The sequence below is a fragment of the Macaca nemestrina genome, chromosome 5 (assembly GCF_043159975.1).
Source record: "Macaca nemestrina isolate mMacNem1 chromosome 5, mMacNem.hap1, whole genome shotgun sequence".
Lineage (NCBI taxonomy): Eukaryota > Metazoa > Chordata > Mammalia > Primates > Cercopithecidae > Macaca > Macaca nemestrina.
This window is the reverse complement of record NC_092129.1, coordinates 148,240,684-148,261,288: the sequence shown is the minus strand read 5'-3', so window position 1 is coordinate 148,261,288 and position 20,605 is coordinate 148,240,684. Positions and strand designations below refer to the sequence as shown.

The following is a 20,605-nucleotide window of genomic DNA, read 5'->3' as shown; positions in this document are numbered from 1 at the left end:
CCCCACAGCGGTCGCCTTGGTGGGGTGTGGGTGGCACAGGTGCCCGCAGCCTGGAGGTACAGAGGTCCAATGCAGCCCCAAGTGGACCATCGTGGCTGAGTTTGCTCCAAAGGGGGATGTGGACTGGAAAGAACTGAAGACCTCCACTTCAGGAGATTCGGTGACACCCAGCCCTATTCCCTCTGTAGGCGAGACCCTGGGTGAGTCCCTGGTCCCTCCAGCCCTCAGTCTCCTGCTCTGTAGGCCAAGTCATCTGTGAGGACTTTTCTAGCCCAGGCACCATCTGGATTCTACGATCTATGAATCTTGCCATCAGCCTGGCTTTGGCTTTGGGGACTTAAAGAAGGATGGTGGGGACACAGAGGTGGACACCTGGGGCTCCCCTTGTAAGCAGAGGCATACTCCATTTACAGCCAACACTTTTGGCAGGATGAGGGGTGTGGCTGGGTGTCCCCCATTGTCCCTGGAGTTGGTGTCTGGAGGCTCTGAAAGACTCAGCCCACCCGTCTGAAGAAGCAGAGCCGGCTTCAGGCTGTCCTGCACCTCACGAACTGCCGTCAGGCCTGGCTCCCACCCCAGCAGCAGCACCTCCCCGCCTCCTCCAGCCAGCAGGGACCCCGGCCCAGACAAACCTGGGGCTTGCAGTGAGTCGTGCTGACGGGGCGGGGACAGAACCCAGTTTCCCACCATAGCAAGTACAATTCTGCTCAACTTTCAGGGCTTTCCAGAAATTGCCATCATGTCTTCCTTCAGCCCTTGTTGAGCCCATGTGTATGTAAACACATTTCACTTCTCAGCGCCCCAGTCAGGCCTCTTGGCCCCACCAAGGCTGCCACGCCCCCACTACCTGCACATCCCCACTCCTTGAAGGGCCGGCCACAACACCTTCCCTCTTCCCTACCCTCCTCCAGCCCCGCATATGCCGTACCTCCCAGCTTGCCACCGGACAGGGGCCGTGAGGTTTCCTGGATCTCTTGCTCCCCACAGCCCTGCCCAGCCAGGCAGCCGGGTCACTGAGGGCATGAGAACACATGGATGTCACCAGAGCTCTGCTGCTCCTGCCTGAGGCACCTTGGCTAATCCTCTCAGCCTCAGCCTCTTCAACAGCGAAATGGGGACTCATAAAGACAGCTGTGTGTCTGGATTTTGAAGTCACCAGGCAGGACAGCGATGTGAGAAGGCTTCACCATCTCCCAAGAGGTGTGTGTCCACAGTGGTGACTGCTGTCTATCTTGTGTGTTTCTGCGGCCCCCTCCAGACCCAGCACAGGCCAGGGAAGGCAGAGGCCCTCCACACACCTGGTTGTTGATCTGTAAAATCTTGATGGGCTGAAGGGAAAAAACATTCCTGTGCCCTGATCCTCAGGCCCTGGAGCACACCTCCAGGCTTGGAGAGGGGTGTTAGGACAAAGTGAAGGACTCCAACATTACAGAAAAGAAAAGTCCAGAAAGAACTGTCCTGACAGGCTAAGAACAGAAATTGCTTCAAACAAGGTTGAGATGGGCGGGAGTGGGTTATTAAGGGGCTATCAGGACTGGTTCCCACCTGTGAAGTGTCAGCAGAGACACATCCCCCTTTTGTCCTGGCACAGAGGGTGGGGTGGGGCAGAAGGAGCCAGGTCCCAGCAGCCCTCAGAGCAACTTGCTACCCCAGCAGCAGAGAGGCCTGGGCCTTGCCCCAACCAGTCTCAGGTGCTGGAGCCCCGGGCTGGGCAGTCCCTCCAGCCACGTCTCTCCTGTGCCAGAGCTAGAGGGAGAAGGAGGGGGGTCTTTATCCTGGTGGTGCCCCGTTATAATCCTGGGGAGGTCCTGGTCCCATCCGACCCCCAGCAGAGTCACACTAAGGTCCCTGGCTGGGGAGGAAGGATGAGCCTCTCCCTCCCCAAGTCTGGAGGCCCCCTTCTACCCACCCCCAACCCCAGCCGCTGAGAGGTGGGAGAGCAGAATCTGGCAGGGGGCGCCTCCCAGGCTGAAAACACGCAAACTAGCCAGCAGAAGGAGCTTGGCATTAAATGTCAGGAAGAGCCCAGGGCAACTCGGCTTGTGCAAAGTTTGCTTTGGGAAGAGTTGTTCCACCTGACAGGCCACTCGCTTGGCTGGGGGCACAGGGTGGGGCATGAACGGGGTGGGGGTGGGGACTAGGAGAGGGTCCCAGCCCAGGTTTGATCCCTGACTGCTCTCTAGCTCTGGGGCTGGGGCCAGTGACTCGGCCCCCTCTGAGGCTCAGTTGTCTTGTCTGTTAAATGGGGTGTCAAGAGCATGTCTTAAAGGGGTTGTGGAGATTGAGATGGAGGGTGAATGGAAATCATTTATGATGGGCTGAGCGTATGTGAGGGGGGCCCTGGGCGCAGGTGAGGGGATCAGCTGGAGAAGAGGAAACAGAGAGGGAATGGTGTGAGGAAACTGGGGAGCAAAGGAAGAAGCAGGAGGTGATGGAGAGTAGAGGGGGTGGGCCAGAGGGTGGAGTCTGGGGGGAGCTGAGGATGGTGATGAGGGAGGCTGGGGCCCTGTCCTGCTCTCTAGCCCAGTCCAGGCAGCTGCAGGCTTCACTCACCCTCCCTGCCCTCTAGGAGGAGCCAGAACCAAGAATTCTTGCCCCACCCATTTCCCCCACCGCCCAATGCCCAGGAGACAGGCTGGCAAATCCAACTCCTACACAGCCTTCAAGGTCCTGCTCCAGGCTGTCTCCTCCATGAAGCCTGCTTTAATAGACAATAGCCTTGTCTAAGCTTCTTGTTTCACAGACAAGGTGTTGCAAGTACAGTGAGGAAAAGTGACCCACCCACGGTCCCATATGGCGGGACCTCACCTGTTTCTTCTTGCCCTCCACCTAGAGGGTCTTTGTCCCCCTGTCAGCCTAAATTAACTTCCCCAGGTTACACTCAGGCTGCAACAAGTCATTTAGCACAAAACTGCTCTAATGGTTTCAGGGCTATTCACTTCATACTTGCAACGACCTCAGTGGTAAAAAGTGGGTTCTCCCGGTTTTTGCTCCTGCCAGCATCACACTTTCTGAACATCGACTGAGCACTACTGAGTGCAGCCCTATTCCCTCAGACTTGGTTGACAGAGAAGTCCGTCTAATTCAGAGGGTCCTTGTGAAAACCGAAGTGTTTTACAGCTGACAGTGTGCAATAAGCAAGTCTGGTAGTTTTCAGCTCTGGATCCCCCCTCATGGGGCCTTGCTCAGAGGAAATGTTTGTACATGCACTGTCAGCCTCTTAAAGGCGTGGGTGGGTCTCCTATGCAGTAAGACCACCTCCTCCACACAGCCCCACCTGCCTGGGAGCTCCAAGGATGCCCCCCACCATTTGTTTGTGAATTTGGGGTGGTGGGAATCCAAGTTGGGGGTCCTTGGCTCTGGCCCTTCTTGCAGGTGGGTGGAGTGAAGCTCAGCCCAGCTGGCCTGGCTGAACCATGGCCTGGGCCTACCTGCCTGGTAGGGTGTCTCCTCCCCATCCCTGCCCACCAGCTTGGGCCTGGGGCAGCCTGGACGCCTGTTTGCTTTGTTACTCAGCTGAGCAGCTGGTGATGGGGAGATGGAGCTTTATTGGGGAGGTTGGGGCAGGAAATGAGGCAAGTCCCAGCCCTGGCTGAGGAGGAGGAGAAAGCCCATGGCCATCATAAAGGACACAGGCCACGCGGGGCTCATGGCCTGGGTGTGGGCTGCTGGGTGGCCCCAGCTGATAGGTGAGGTGAGGGATCTGGGTCTGCCCATCCCCAACATGCATTCACACACATACACACACACACACACACACACACACACACGCACATGCACATGCACACACATGCACATGCGCACACACACCTTGGCCAGCCTCGGGGGCACCCAGTCGCCCCAGCCCTTCAGCTTGCCACCCTGTCATCCCACCACCCACTTCCTCTCTCTACTGCAGGAATCTGGCAAATTTTAGAAATGAGCACCTTCGAGGGACCGCTACTGTTGCTTTCCTTGTGTGCCAAGACCGGGACCCAAGGCTCTCAGCTTCCCCCGGTGTCCAAGGGCTCAGACGGTGTGCTCGGCAGTGACCCCCGCCCCGTTTCCTGTGCCCGTCTCTGCCCAGCCTAGCTCCTGGGCTCTGGACCTGTCTCCCCTGCCCCGCCCTGGACCCGGCCTTAGCCTCAGTGCTGACCCATCAGGCTCCAGCAAGCCCCTGCCCACTGGTGGCCTGGCACCAGGAAGACCCTTCCCTCAGCAGGGCAGCCGGGCTGGCAGCAGCAGGAAAGCCGCTTGTGTTTTGCCAGCCAAGCAGAACTGGCTGGGTCTCAGGGGCTGCGGCTCTGCATTTGCATAGCGGCCTCCCCTCAAGCTGGGCAAACTGGGCTCAGTGTGGGGTACCCCAGGCCTTGCCAGGCAAGGGGGCTCACCCAGCATGTAGAGTTGGCCCACGGAAGCAGTCTGGGAAGCATGAGGAGGGGGCAGGGAATTCTGAGGGTAAAGGGACCCAGGTCACAGGGTCACTGATGACAGGGAGATGAGCTCTGAGCTGGCAAAGTGCGCCCCCTCCAAGTCCTGCCTGCAGTCACCCACCCCTAAGGTGGCAGGGAAAGACCCCATGCCAGGGTACCCACACCTCCCGTCAGACTCACCTGTTAGCTGCCTGGTGACCAGGGAGCTGTCTGCTGCAGTGCCAACTTTAGGGACCGGGAAGAGGTGTGGGCAGCTGAGGCCACTGGTGTGTCTCAGCCAGGCATCTGGGGGGCCAGCGGAACCAGGGGCCAGCAGGGCTGGTGGCAGAGGCAGCACTCAGATTGGCCACTGAGGGCCTGGCCACCCTTAAAGGGTGGCACTCTGAGGTCTCAGGGCTGCGTGCCTGTAGAGAGTCCCCTACTCCTAGCCCAGGGCTGCCTGCTGGCACTGTGGCAAGGCCAACCTGAGGGGTTTGCAGGGGGCTGGCAGCAGGCTTGGAGGACTGGGTCTGTGGGGCAGTGTGGACGCGGCACAGTGCAGGAATGTGCTGGGAGGAAGTCAGACAGCCGCGAGATGAAGAGTTGGCCAGGGCCTGATTTCCCATTATAAGTAATCCTTCCTTATTTACCTGAACAAATACACTCCTTGCTTACCTCAGACCACAGGCAGGCTCCCGGTTAACCCTTGCAGGTCTCCCTCTCCTTGCTGGGGGATTCATGCCCTGACAGCCAGCGGACTCATTCATTCACTTGCTCTTTCACTCGTTCATTGGTTGCTGCATAGCCACTCAGCTCATATTATGTGCAAGGTGCCGGAGATACGTCAAGTGGGTCCAGGGCTGGAGTTCTAAGATGGATCAGCTGAGGACCAGGGACAGAGAAGTGAACAGCAGTGGAGATTCAGAGCCACCCATGCCCTGATGGAGGGCTGAGGGGACTCTGAGGGTGGGCACCAACCAGGGAAATCAGTGAGGGCTTCCTGGAGGAGGTACTGTCTGGCTACTCAGGCCAGGGATGGAGAGAGCTTCAGAGAACCCTGGGGAGGGGTCCCGAGGCTTGTGGGCCAACCACGACCTGGTGGGAACTGTGTTCTCCATGCCCCACAGGGTCCTCACGCAGTGGTGGTGAGGAAGGACTCCTAGCTCGCTTTCCAAGGCCCATAGTGGGGGGCCAGCCAGCAGCAACTTACTCTCCCACCGCCCCAAAGGGTGATGGCAGGGACGCCACGCAGGACAGGGGTACCCACCACCAAGTGCTTGCTGCCCTAGCCCCTCCACCTCCCTGAGCCCAGCAGGGGCCACACATTCCAGCTTTTGGCTTCTTCCATGTCCTGCCAGGTGGGCTGAGGGCTGTCCCTGAAGGGTGGGCCTTCCTTTCTCCAAATCATCTCAGAAGGGCTCCATGTACCTGCTACCTCCATTCTGACAGGGGAGAAAGTTCTAGATAATGCTGATTCTTCCCTTGTTTCAGGAGTAACTGTGTAACTGCCCACAGCATGAGGATTCTGGGACTGCAGGGGATCCCAAGGCCTTTAGAACTAGCCCCTCACCTTCACCAATATCCACATTCTCCAACGTAAGGTTGCACTTTGCACCCCCAGGGTGCCCTGTACTTGGCTGTTATCGTCACTGGCACCTTGGTTGAGGATCAGTTATCAGTCACTCCCCAGAAAAGTCTGAGGTAGGACGGAGTGGAGGAAGGGGAGGTAAGACAAGGTCCTGAAATGGTACACTCGACCATTCTTAATCCCCAGTGGTCCAGCCCTCCAGGGTCAATAAAGAAAGACACGCTATGTTTCCAGGCGGACCTCCTTCCCCTAGAGTGCGTTTTTGTGCCTGCTTCTCTGCCGGCCAGGCCTCCCTCCTCCCTCTTCTCACAGAAGCCTGGCTTATATCACAGCATTCTGATGCATTAATAATAATGGCCACTGCTTAACAGGCACCTACTGTATGCCTGGCACTGTTTGGTACTCATGAGATGCTAAGCTGTTAATCATACTATAAGCACTATAATGTGGGTAAGTACGACGAATACCTAATTAAATGTTTATTGAGGCCGGGCGCAGTGGCTCATGCCTGTAATCCTAACACTTTGGGAGGCCGAGGCGGGCAGATCACTTGAGATCAGGAGTTCAAAACCAGCCTGTCCAACGTGGTGAAACCCCGTCTCTACTAAACATACAAAAAAATTAGCTGGGCGTGGTGGTAGGTGCCTGTAATCCCAGCTACTTGGGAGGCTGAAGCAGGAGAATCGCTTGAACCCAGCAGGCAGAGGTTGCAGTGAGCCAAGATCGTGCCACTGTACTCCAGTCTGGGCAACAGAGCAAAGCTCAAAAAAAAAAAAAAAAATTGTTTATTGAGTGGATAAGGTGTCAGACATAGCTGTCCATTCTCCCCTTTTCCTCAGTAAACAAGGCTTGATTTCTATTTTGTATTTTATTTATTTTTGTAGAGACAGGGTCTCCCTATGTTGCCCAGGCTGGTCTCGAACTCCTGGCCTCAAGCAATCCTTGCACCTTGGCCTCCTAAAGTGCTGGAATTACAAGCATGAGCCACTGTACCTGGCCAAGGCCTGGCTTTTAACTGGGCACAAGCCTGCCTAGAATTAAGACTATCCCAGCCTCCCTTGCAGCTAGATGTGACTATATGACCAAGCAGAATGTTATGTGCCAAGATTTCTAGGAATCTTTCTTAAAAGTAAGCTGGCATGTACCATTTACTCCATTCTTATTTATCCTTCCTCCGTCTTGCTAGGTGGAATGCAGCTGTGATAGCTGGCATTCTGGCTGCCCATCTTAGACCATGAGGACAAGATAGTAGAGCAGCGAGCTAGAAGGAGCCTGGGTCTCTCAGGATTATGTAAAACCTCCATACCAGCTGCAGACTGCCTGCCTCAGGACTTTTATGAGAGAAATGGACTTTTCACTTTTATTAAGTGGGAATTCTTATTGGTGTGGCCTCACTCAAGGCCCAAGGGAGCACTTCACAGGGGTCTCCTGAATGGATGGGCCCAGCTAAGCTGTACCAGCTGTGGACAGGGTCTCTACCCATTTAAGCCTGGAGTAGGGAAACAAATGTTGCCTCTGGAAGCTGGAAAAGGTCCACGAAGAGGGAGCAAGGGAGGGCTCCTCCATCTGCTCAGCTGGACTCACACAGGCCCAGCCTCCAAGAGGCTGCCTGGGGTGGACGTCAGTGATGTGCCCAAGGTGGGTTGGGTGCCCATCTAAGGCAATGCTGGTGGGCTTCAGGGGAGGAAAGACCAACTTTCCCAATGAGGGAACTCTGGGTGACACATCCTCTTGATACCCTGATCCACTGGGCATGGTGTCTTGGCACCAGCTTGGGATTTGATCAAGTACATGTCCTGGTTCTGTCATTTTCCAGCTTTGTGACTTGAGGAAAGTGTCTGAAATCTGCTGAACAGTCACCTCCCATATCCAGAGAACCCTGAAGCTACTGTGAGGAGGGAGACAATGCCGGTCAAAGTGCTCCATGAGCCTGGCTGCCCTGTTCCAGTGCCTTGCTGACCACGAACCCGGCCACGTGTTTGATAAATGCCATCTTACTCTTCACAGCAACATTTACAGGTAGATGTTGCTATACCCATTTTTCTTTTCTTTTGTTCTTTTTTTTTTTTTTTTTTTAAGACAGAGTCTCACTCTGTCACCCAGGCTGGAGTGCAGTGGCCCGGTCTGAGCTCACTGCCACCTCCACCTCCCGGATTCAAGTGATTCTCTTGCCTCAGCCTCTCGAGTAGCTGGGATTACAGGCACGCACCACCACGCCTGGCTAATTTTTGTACTTTTAGTAGAGACGGGGTTTTGCCATGTTGACCAGGCTGGTCTTGAGCTCCTGACCTCAAGCTATCCGCCTGCCTCAGCCTCCAAAAGCATGAGCCACTGGGCCAGGCATATGCCCATTTTTCAAGTGAAGAAATTCAGGCTTGTACATGCCCAAGGTCATAGCTGGGAAGCAGATTCAAACTCAAATCCCTAATTTCCATGACTGCCCCATGCGCAGTAAAACCCTGTTGCTACTCTCACGTCCTCTCAGGGCCAAGTCCCGGGTCCCTGGAACAGGTCACTGGGTCCACTAGGCTTCCTGCCTCCAGCTCCCTGGGCTGGACTCCTCTCTAATCCTCCTCTGGCCAGCTCTCAGCTGGTTAAATGTGCCCCCTCCTGTTTGCCCTCCATCCAGACCCCACTCATCTGTTGTGGGCGATGGCTGCTCCGTGTCCACCCCTTCCAGATCTGGGGTCCAGTACACAACCCCAGTTGGCCCAGTGTGACTCTGTCCTGGAACGTTTCTCCAATCTACTTAGATAACAAATTCTCTCTTGCCACTAGAGTTTCCAAGCCTTGACGTGTTAAGTCAGGAGCTGTTACCCCCAGGGAGAATACGGACAGCCCAGAAGAGGAGGAGCCAGCGGGAGCCAGACACCCTCCTGACGTCGCTGTGGGAACACCTGGATGAAGCAGCCATTCCCTTTTTCTGTCGTTCAAATGGACTTGAGTCCCTCCTATTTTGGTGGAGAGACTCTCCATCCTTCAGAGGCCCGTTTCAAGAGCCCTCTCCTCCAGAAAGCCTTTCCCTGTCCCCCCGAGTCCTTGCAGACCTCACGTGTCCCAAGTCTTTGCTCTCTAATTCTTTTCCCAGTATTTCTTATTTCTTTCTTCCCGAGATTCTAACTCCTTAAAGGCAGGGATTCTAGGGCAGCTGGCAGCAGCAGACCTAACACACCAATTTCTGGAGCGGTTGGCCTGAGCTTCCTCCCCACATTGGTCCTCTCTGACCACTGGCCCATCAGAGGCCAGTGTGGAGAGCACCAGGTGGAACTCAGGCCCACGTCTCGGTTTCTGTGCAGCGCTGTCATTGACGAGCGGCGGGATCACGAGCGAGTCTCAAGCACTCTGGGCCTCCCTCGCCTCCTCTGTGAATGGCGATAACAACACTTGCCCTGCTGACCTTGCGGGTGGAGCACTGTGATGAGCGAATGTCAACTGGCAGCAGAAGTGGACACGCTTTGGAAAGGGCAGTCTGTCTGAGCCAGTCTGTTGGTCGGATTCCTGCCTTCCTAGCTTTCTTTCTGCCTCCATCTGTCTGCACTCCCATCCTCGCTGCGTCCTGCTCTCTGATGAGCCAGACTGGGGATGGTGGCAGAGACAAAGCTGGGATGCATGCCAGCCACAGGGACATGCTGCTGCCAGTTAGTTCCCGACTGACACAAGGCCCCACCCCCAGACCCAGGCTCTAGCTTCGAAAAGGCTGGACAGCTTGGGGGGAGAGTGCCCACTGCTGGGGTGTGGAGAGCCTGAGGCTGGTCACCTAGACAGGGTCAGAGGGGACAGGATGGGCAGCAAGCTTGGTTGGTGGGATCCCAGAAACCACCCAGCTGTCTTGTGGTACAAAGACCTTGGGACCAGAGAGGCCAGGCACCAGGCCCAAGGACACACAGCAGGGCTGGGATCTGAATCCAGACCCCAATCTGTGCTCCCACATGGCATGCGTTATCTCATTCAATCCTAGCGAGTCCACTGCCAGAGGGTTCACTGCCTGTCTCACTCACAGACAGGGAAAAGAGGCTCACTGACATTCCCAGTCAAGCCTGGATAAGGGCAGAGGAAGGATTCAGGCTGGATCTGTTGGAATCCTCTTTCCAGGACACCATGTTGCAGCTGGATGGTGAACAAGGACTGGGAAATAGCCCAGGAGGTGGTGGCTGTGTTCTCAGGGCCATACAATGAGGTACTTTCAGCAACTGCAGCATGCCAGGGCTCCCCTTGGGCACACTTGGGCCACGACACGTTGCTCTGCCCAGACCAGCACCTACTCTGTGCCGCCAGGCCCTATATAGGCACTGGGGCCAGGGTGGCCAGGCACAGTGGCTGGGCACAGCCTGCCTTTGAGGATAGTTCAAGGCCTGGTGGCCACAACTGCTCAGGGTCTTCTTGCCTCGGAGGGCGGTGATGACTCCCAAGGGTAGCCAGCTGCGGGCTTACTAGTTTCATGAACACCTACTAGATGCAGTCCCAGTGAGTGACCCTCTCCGTACTAGGGAAAAATGACAGGTGGAAGGGCTTCAGGCCTCGTTCCATCAATGCCATCTCCTACCCTTCCACAGACTGACTCCTCAGAGAGCGACCCCAAGCTCCTGACGGGGGCTGAGCGAATGGACCCCAAGCTTCTGATAGGGGCTGAGCAAATGGACCGTTTCTTCCAGTAGCCAAGGGCTAACTGTACCCACCCCCATTGCCATTTCACACCTGGGAGGCCATCTGAAGAGGCCTCATCCCATGCCAGGGCCTCAGCCCTTGGGGTCCTCAGAGTTCTCGTGTTGACACAGCCAGGCAGGGCTCCTGCCAGAGTTAGGCGCCAAGCCTGAGAACCCTGCAGCCCTAGCTTGGGGGACAGACAGGACACACAGATGGCATCGTCTTTACCACCTCCACCCTATGAGGGGGAGCAGGGTGGCCTGCGCCTGCCCGCATGAATCCATTCCCTCCACAGGCATGTGCTGGAGGGCTACTGGGGGCCAGGCACAGTTCACTGCATGCAGCAGAGCCTCACTGGGCTTACATTCTAGAGAAGGATTGTCAACAGGAAAGGTGCAAATGAGTAAATTGCATAGTACACTGGAGGGTGATGCGTGCATGACAGGAAGGGCCTAGGATGCCTGGAGCGGTGGGTGGGCTGTGGGAGCAGCGCTGAACACCGTGGTCAGGGCAGATCCCTTTGGGGAGGTGGGATTTGAGCGAGGCACAAAGGAGGCGAGGGTGTGAGCTCTGCAGGTCTCTGTGTGCATTCCAGGTGGCGGGAGGTGAAGTGAGGAGGCACGGTGGAGTTAGATTGTGGGGGCCTTGAAGCCCTGGCTGCGCATTTCCCGGGTCCCCTGGCCAAGCATCTCACCTCTCCGTGCTCACTGGGAGCCAAGCGCCATGCTGGTTGCTTCAGAGCAGTTAGCTTATTTAATTATCTTAACGGCCCTTTGAGGTAGCACCCCTATTGTTAGCATCCCTATTTTAACCTCAGGGAGGAAACTGAGACACGGGGGGGAGGGGCTTAGTACTTTGCACAATGAGGGGAGGAGCCAGGATCTGGTGCAAAGCCCCACTCTTAGCCACCACTGCATAGGGTCTGGTGTGTCTGCTGCCCCTCCCTGACCCACCCCCCTCAACAGAGCACCAGGTGCACCCCCAGCCCAACAGGTCCGTCGTGGGGGGTGGAGGGGCCCCACATCACTGCTCACACCCTAGAGCTGACCGCTGCCTTTCCCCCATTAATGCACAGCCAGCCAGGCCTTACAAAACCGCAGGCCCAGATAAGAGCACAATCAGAACCTGTTTTGCTCACAGGCCGGCTAGGGGGCTGGGCCCGCCGGGTGGTGGGAAGTTTGGGGGGAGGCTGCTGGCAGCACTCTGGCCCCGTTATCAGTAGCCTTCTCCCCCCGCCCATTAGCCCCTTTGAAATTTACCCAACTTATCAGAGGTGCGAGCTTTCCAGCTTTCGGAGGGAGGGCTGTTATGCCTTTGTGTCCAGCCGCTGCCTTCCGCCTCAGCTCAGAGAGGACTACGTCTGGGGGTAGGGAGGGTAGTGGGGTGGAAGTGGTGGGAACTTATAGGGAAGGAAGGCCTGGCCCTCCAACCCCTAAGGGGGCCCCTGCACTCACACACATGGACCTCGGCGCCCCATCACTGCCACGTGGGCACTTCCCGGACACTCCTTCCCTCCTTACCCTGAACAATACACACCCACCCTAAGCCTGCAGCACCCCCAACTCTCATCCTTCTCTCAGCCAAGCGGTGAGCACACCTTCCTCCCCCTCCTCATGCCCCTATCCAGCTTGCTCAGAAACTCAGGCCTGATTCTAGCACCCCTCGCCCCCCTCAGCCCCGTCACACCTTCAGCAAATGTTTATTGAGCACCTACTACACTCCGGGCACGGGGGACACGGCAGTGAACAGGACAGACCAATCTTGCTCTCCCATGGAGCTGACGTGCTAGTGCTGGAAACGGGGTAAATAAACACAAAGAAGTGGATATTGCTTGTTGGGAGGTGGGAACTGCTGCGGTAGGGCCAGAATGAAGCAGGAAAGGAGTGTGGGAAGTGTTGAGGGCAATTTTAAGTGTGTTGGGTGGAGCGTGGGGGTGACATTTGTTTTGTTTTGTTTTTTTGAGACAGAGTCTTGCTCTGTTGCCCAGGCTGAAGTACAGTGGTGCCATCTCAGTCTCAGTTCACCACCGCCTCCGCCTCCTGGGTTCAAGCGAGCCTGCCTCAGGCTCCTGAGTAGCTGGGATTGCAGGTGCCCGCCACCACGCCCAACTAAGCCACCACGCCCAGCTGATTTTTTTTTTTGTATTTTTAGTAGAGACGGGGTTTTACCACGTTGGCCAGGCTGGTCTCGAAGTCCTGACCTCAGGTGGTCCACCTGCCTCCCAGAGTGCTGGGATTACAGGCATAAGTCACCGCGCTGGCCTTCAGGTGACATTTGATTCAAGACCCGAAGGAGTCTAGCCCTGTCCCACTGTGGAGTTAGAATCACAAACACAGGAGGGAAGAGCCAAGAGATGGAGATCCACCAGTCTAACATGCTTCCTTTTTTCTTTTTTTTAGTGAGGCTCAGAGAGTGCAGCGAGCTGCCCGAGGCCACACAGCATGATGGCAGCAGAACCAAGCAGGAGTTAGAGCCCAGGACCTCAGTGGCCCAGACAGGACTCTTCCCCCTATTCCTGCTACCCCCAGGCTGGGGCAGTGTCAGGGCCCTGGGCAAGACAGTTCTGGCTATCTCGGGATGAGGGGTGGGGGAATTGAGCATGGGGGTACAAATATCCACAGCCATTTGGCCGCCTTTTGCAGCCTAGCGGGGTGGGCAGGACTTGTTTGGAGCTGAGAGTTGGGGCTCAGGTGCTGGTGCAGGGACTGCAGAGTGCACATGGATGGCGTTACGACCTGGGAGGCCTGGCTTCAGCACCCCAGCTCCCTCAGAGTCTCAGCAGTCCCTGCCCGGTGTCAGTCCTCTGTTCCCCTCACTTCTGGTCCACCAGTGGCCTGACCTCGAGGGCTTGTTCTTCCAGGAGAAGCTCCTTTCTATGGCCCCTTCCTCCTGTCTCCCACCCTCTCACTCCCAGTATGTACCTGCCCTTCTGTGAAGGGATGAATTGTCTGGAGGGGAGAAGGGAGCAGCCTTGGGCATGGTGGAGGGTGGGGTCATGAGCCAGGATGGATGGGCACTCCCCAGGGGCCTGGCTCCTGCTGGATGAGCTTTCAGGAGACAGATGAGAAGTGGGTGCTAAAGGGAGCTCGCTAATAGGCTCCTGTTCGCGCTGTCACCTCTGGGCCCTGGGGAGGTGGTGGTGTTCAGAGGCCCTCAGGGCAATGTTCCTATGGAGTTGGAGAAGCCTAAGGTAGTTAGGCTGTTGGGGAAAGAGCACTGAGTGTGGAGACTGAGTTCAAGTCCCAGTTCTGCTGTGTTCTTGCTGAGTGTCCTCAGGCAAGTCACTTCCCCTCTCAGCCTTAGTTTCCTTTATTGGTGAAAGAGGATCAAGGATCCCTTCTTCAAAGGGATACTGTAAGGAGGGAATGAGGAGAAGTGCAGCGCCTGGCACGCAGCCGGGACTCTGTCAACAGCGGGCTCTCTCCCCTCAGGGACCTCTGTCTCACCCTCAACTGATTACGGCTGGAGTTTAGGGCCATGCAGACGGGCACTCAGCAGGTGACAAGCACTTCAGAGGCTTTTTTCAGGACCTCGGGTGCACACTGGATTAACCGTAACCCTTGGTTTATGACACATACTCCCCAGGATCCACGTGTGGCCACCTCTTAATTTTTAATAATATAATGAATACTGGGAACCCACTGGCAGCCCAAGATCACAATTATTTTTTATTTATTTATTTTTTGAGACGGAGTCTGGCTCTGTCGCCCAGGCTGGAGTGCAGTGGCCAGATCTCCGCTCACTGCAAGCTCCGCCTCCCGGGTTCGCGCAATTCTCCTGCCTCAGCCTCCCGAGCAGCTGGGACTACAGGCGCCCGCCACCTCGCCCGGCTTATTTTTTTTTTGTATTTTTAGTAGAGATGGGGTTTCACCATGTTAGCCAGGATGGTCTCGATCTCCTGACCTCGTGATCCGCCCGTCTCGGCCTCCCAAAGTGCTGGGATTACAGGCTTGAGCCACCACGCCCGGCCCCAAGATCACAATTATTACCAGTAATGTCACATGGATCAACTCACTTATTTTTGTCCTCAGCCTTATAGTTTTCTGTCTACACTGTCCCCATTTTACAGAAGAGGAAATTGAGGCATAATTGAGAGTTCGGGGCATCCTCTCTGCTGGACGATGCTGAGATGCACTGGGTACATTCTTCCCACAAACTCCTCCTGCTCTGGGCTCCAGGCAGACAGAACCCTGAGGAATAACATCATCATATAACCTCCACTGCATCCTGCCATGTTCTGTAGCGCCTTCAAATCCCACCCAGCCCCTCTCCCCCTGCAGGGCCCCACCTTCCACAACGCTGACCCCTGGGGTGAGGGGACCTCAGGGAGGAGCCTGCCTGGCCCTGTGCTCCCTGCCTGCCTGGGCCTCCCCTGGCTCCTCTCAGCCCCCCAGTGACCTCACAACCCTGCTCAGTGACACAAGAGCTTGGTGCTCCTAACACTCTCACGTCTTTCTTCTAAGTGGTGCCCAAGAATAAATGAAGTAATAAATGTGGGGCCAGGGGTGGCAGCTCACACCTGTAATCCCAGCACTTTGGGAGGCTGAGGCAGGGGGATAGCTTGAGGCCAAGAGTTTGATACCCGCTTGGGCATCATTGTGAGACTCTCATCTCTACATAAAATTAAAAAATAAATGAGCTGAATGTGGTGGCCTGGGTCCCAGCTACTCTGGAGGCTGAGGTGGGAGGATCATTTGAGTCCAGGAGGTTGAGGCTGTAGTGAGCTATGATCACTACAGAGCAAGACCCTGTCTCAAAAAAGAAAGCAAGAAAACGAAAGGAAGAAAGGAGGAGGAAAGGAAAGAAGGGAGGGAGGGAGGGAGAGAGGGGAGGGAGAGAAAGAAATAAAAAAAATCAAATGAATGAACAAATGAGCCAGGCACGGTGGCTCACACCTGTAATCCCAGCACTTTGGGAGGCCGAGGCAGACAGATCACATGAGGCCAGGAGTTCGAGACCAGCCTGACCAACATGGTGAAACCCCGTCTCTACTAAAAATACAACACTTAGCCAGGCGTGCTGGTGCACGTCTGTAATCCCAGCTACTCAGGAGGCTGAGGCATGAAAACTGCTTGAACCCAGGAGGTGGAGGTTGCAGTGAGCCAAGATCACGCCACTGCACTCCAGCCTGGTTGACAGAGTGAGACCCTGTCTTAAATAATAAACAGATAAACAAATGAATGAGGATGGTGGAAAGGGAAAGGGACATTAAAGGAAAAAAATCACTGCGTGGCTCTGAGCACTGGGGTGGGCAAGGAAGGAAGGCGGGACTATGTTGAAAGATGCCCCTCTGCCAGCTGCCACACTCAGGGAGCATGTGTGCCCCTTTGGTTGTGTTGGTCTGACCCACTGATCCTACTGCCCTTGCCCTGTCCCTGGCCTGAGACCTGCCCCTCCGCCACAGTGACTTCCCAGACAGAGTGACAGCCAGAGTTCCCAGGAACCATCCTAAGCCGAAACAGCTGAAGCTGCCCCACAGGGCCTGGGCTGGGCAGGACGCTCCTGCCAGACAGCAGCACCACCGCTACATGGACGTGCTTGGTGCCCTCACCTGCTGCTGGGAATGGGGTGGGGTTGGGGTCCACATGCAATGCCAGGGAAAGCAACCTCTTCCCCACACATGTGGGTCTTGACCTGTATGGGTGGGTTCTGGTCACTTCAGAATCTGCTTAAGAGCTATGGAACCTCAGAACACACACACACACACACACACACACACACACACACACACAAACACACGCGCGTGCGTGCGCAATCCCAGGGGTTCACAGACTGCCCCCCACCAGCTGAAGCACCTCCACAAACCCCACATTCCGAGTCCCCGTCCTGGATTGTGGGTAATGTGTGGGCAGGACTGTTGGACTCACCTCCAGCTACAGCACAACAATGGCATGCAGTAGGTGTTTACTATGTGCCTATTTCAACAAATCAACAGATACCGACTTCTTGGATGAAGGAAAGGACAGCTGGGGGGGACCATGCACTGGATCAAGTCAGAGTCAGGGGAAGGGAATGGAGGGTGAGGTGGGGGCTGCCCCTCTGGTAACCATCTCCCATGGCTCCCGCCGCCCCGTGAGAAAGCACGAGGAGTTTTAGGGCAGGAAGGCCCTTGTGATCCTGCCCCAGTTGCCCATTTTGCTTCATTTTACAACCATGTGTGTTGGTTCAGCCCTAGAGGCTGCCAGCAGCTCTCGCCAAACATTTACTTATTCTAACATTTACCGAGATGTTCTAGGCACTGGGGATACAACCGTCAACAAAACAGGCCCTGCCATCGTAGGGCTGACAGCGGTTCTTGCTTCCAGACTTTTTTTTTTCTTTTTGAGACGAAGTCTTGCTCTTGTCACCCAGGCTGGAGTGCAGTGGTGCGATCTCAGCTCACTGTAACCTCTGCCTCAGGCAATTCTCCTGCCTCAGCCTCCCTAGTAGCTGGGATTACAGGCGCACGCCACCAAGCGTGGCTAACTATTGTATTTTTTTTTTTTTTTTAATAAGATGGGATTTCACCACGTTGGCCAGGCTGGTCTCAAACTCCTGACCTCAAGTGATCCACCTGCCTCGGCCTCCGAAAGTTCTGGGATTACAGGCGTGAGTCACTCTGCCTGGCCATATCCGGCATTATTCAACAGTCCTCCTTGTCTGCTGGCCTCGTGGTCTGGGAGCCCATGGACACAGGGTTCTTTCTCATGTGCCTGGCATCCTTGGACCCCAGTGCAGTGCCTGGCAGATAGCTGTGCGTGGACTGAAGGAATGAACAGGATGGACGGACTTTGCTGGGGCCGGGGGTACCAATGGAGAGGCAGGAGGTGAGTTGGGGCTGGGGCTGAGGTGGGTCTGAAAACGTCCCTGAGGAGGGCAGAGGGTGTGGGCTAGGTTCCCTCTTCCCGGTTCCCATGTAAGATCTGATCGCCTTGGGCAACAATGGCCACAGGCTTGTGGGGAGGAGGAGGATGGGGAGGGGTGACGGGGAATAGGGTTTGCTTCCTGGTGTGGGGTTTCTACCCGCTTCCACCTCACCCTGGGGTTCCAGTCAGGGGCACCACTCCCCTGAAGTGACTCAAGCCTTGTCGAGTAGGAGGGGCGAAGGGGAGGAGGGTGATGCAGACCACCCAAGTCAGGCCCTGGGGCTGGGGGACACTGAGCTCTTACTTCCCTGGGTGGTGACTCCTATCACCAGTTCCACAGGAGGGGCTGAGACACGGCCTGCCCTGCGCTCGGACCCCAAGACAGGCTCAGAGAGAGTAAGGGGCCTGCCTGAGTCACACAGCAGGGTCAGGGCTTGACTCATAGACTCTGTTTTCATTCCCAGGCAGCACCTGCCCAGCTCTACGGGGCCAAGGAGGGGGAGAGGGCTTCTCTGAGGGTCCCCTCCCAAGGGAGGGGCAAGCCAGGCTTGCCTGTGAGGGCACCACCTGGAGATGAGCAGGGGCCTGGCCCAGCTGCCCAGCTGTGAGGACAGAGGGTACTAGTGGAAGCAGGAACAGGACGGAAGGCTGGTAAGAGGAAATTCATCACCTCTCCTCTCCCAACCCTACTGTACCAACCGTATGACTGACACCCACTACCCAGCTCCTTCACTACTAGGGATGCCGCTCTCCTTCGGCTGCCAGCCTTAAGGAGGGGAAAGGAGACAGAGAGAGGGAGGACAGAGACTGCGGGGGACCCTGTCCTCAGGCATGTGGGAACTGTAAAAATAGGAGGGGGTGTTTGCACCCAGTGTGACTCCCCTCCCCAGAACTACCGACCTCAGAGCCCGGAGGAGCCTCAGGCTGAACCTGTCTAACGATTCATTTTACAGGGATGTGGTGGAGGCCCAGAGAGGAGAGAGGCTTGCTCAAGGTCACACAGCACTGTGTCTGTTGAGCCTATGGAGTGTTTTCTTTGTACAAAGCACTCTTCCACGTGCTTCACACATACTAACTCCAGAATCCTCTGCACAACCCTATGAGGCAGGTGCGCTACTATAATCTCTATTCTACAGATGGGGACGCTGAGGCACAGAGAGGTTAAGGAGGTTGCCTGAGGTAACACATCCTGTGAGTGAGGCGGAGCTATCTGGGAGCCCAGGCAGCCTGGCTCCAGAGCCTGGTGCACAACCCCATGCTTTGCTGCCTCTAGCTGGAGTCACCAAGTAGGAGTCTTGGTCTCGCCTTGGCTGCTGCCTGCTGAGTGCCTTCAATTTGGTCTCTCATGATCTCTGTGCCTTTATTAATGTAATAATAATATTACTATTTGAATTTATCGAAACTTTATGTGGTGCAGGCACTGTGGACTCATGCTTTTCTACATATTACTTCTCAAAATAACCCTATAGAGTATCATACTCCCATCTGCCGATGAGGAAACAGGCCCAGAGAGGTTCATTAACTTGCTCAGGGATGCACAGCTGATAAGAAACAGCCAGGCCATGACTCTGTCCTGCCCATACAGGGGCCAACCTGAATGAGGGATCCCAGGGTCAGTCGGTCCCAGGAAGGCTGTTCTGTCTAGCCCTTTTCTCCACTTTTGGTTTTGACCTCTTGTCATCCGTGCCCTTCACTGGACCCAGCAGCCCTGTGTGACCTCAGAAGCTGCCCGCCCCCACCCCCCACTGGCCGGTGACCCTTAAACTCTTCTGCCCTCTTGACACGGCTTTTGCGTCATGTCAGAGAAGCCAGGATCCCCGCACCCAGTCTGGGACACAGTTGGCAGCAGCTGCAGGAAGCAGGACCCACCCAGCATCTCGGGTGTCACTCACAAACCTCCCAGGTGTCCCTACCGGCAGGTGAGGAAACCTCACACACCACCCCACCCTCCTTCACCCCCTCGCTCCCTCACTCATACAGTCATTCGTTAGTTCCTTTTTTTTTTTTTCTCAAGCTGGGGTCTCACTCAGCCACCTAGGTGGAGTGCAGGGGCGTGATCATAGCTCACTGCAGCCTCCAACTCAAGCGATCAAACAATCCTCCACCTCAGCCTCCCAAGTAACTAGGACCATGGGTACACACACCCCTGGCTAGTTAGAAAAAAAAATTTTTTTTTTTTTGGTGGAGATGGGGTCTTGCTATGTTGCCAAGGCTGGTTTTGAACTCCTACATCAGCCTCCCAAGTAGCTGGGACTGCAGGTGTGAGCCACTGTGACCTTGGGAGCTCACGGTCTGACTAGGGAGGTGAGAACAGCACCTGGCACCTGGCAAGTGTCAGGGAAACAGGGACAGGAAGAACCCCAGGAGTGGGAAAAGGGGCCACGTGGGGTCTGAGAGGCTGGGAGGCAGAGGCAGGCTGGGAGCCGGGCTGTAAAGACTGGGCCAAGCCTTGGAGAGGTGTGAGGAAGGGGAAGGAAACAAGCATGTGCCGAGCCTTCTGTGCAGGGTTTCTCACCTGTGAGGCACATACATGAATGAGGCGGGTGGACAGACAACTTCTGTGACCTCAGGAGCCCCTTCATCTCCCCGGGCTCGGTTTCCTCAGGCACGGAGACAACACTGCTGACCTCTTAGGTCGAAGATCAACCTTTGTGCGAACACGTGGACAGCAGAGAACACGGGGTGAGTGCTGTGAGGGCTGGGGAGGCCTTGTATCACTCCTGCACCACTAGGGATGCCTCCCAAAGCATCCTTCAGCCCTCACAGCCAGCCAAGGAAGGGGCTGCCGAGCGCTTATCCCCATTTCAGAGGGAAAAACTCGAGCTCAGACAGATTGGCCTGCCCAGGGTCACACAGCTGACTGGAAGAGGGTCAGTTTGCCTCTCCAGAAGGGGAGGACCAGAGAACTGAGAGAGGAAGGAGGATGAGGAAGAGAAAGGCGAGGGGGTGGCTGAGGTCTCAGGACCTCCCAGCTCTCACAGCTCCCTGCTCAGACTGGCTTCCCTCCCCCTTCCCAGAAAGGAGGAGCCCGCTCTGAACTGCTGCCCCTCACACCTGTCCCCAGGCATCCTTCAACGGGAACATGCTGCTGTGGTCGCCAGCAGGGTGTGGTCTCCTGGGAGGGGCTGTTTGCTTCC

At 56.0% G+C, this 20,605-nt stretch overlaps 1 protein-coding gene across 1 annotated transcript in view; it reads right to left on the bottom strand.

The window, feature by feature from the left end:
• LOC105474484 (SAM pointed domain containing ETS transcription factor) overlaps window positions 1–20,068 on the bottom strand; it is a 34,672-nt gene extending 14,604 nt beyond the window's left edge. Inside the window, exons 1-2 of the mRNA XM_011729167.3 lie at window positions 19,984–20,068; window positions 4,593–5,273 (exon numbers count right to left, since the gene is read on the bottom strand). The gene's annotated coding sequence lies outside the window, so the exon portion shown is untranslated. The remainder of the gene's footprint in view (window positions 1–4,592; window positions 5,274–19,983) is intronic.
• Window positions 20,069–20,605: the final 537 nt, after the last annotated feature.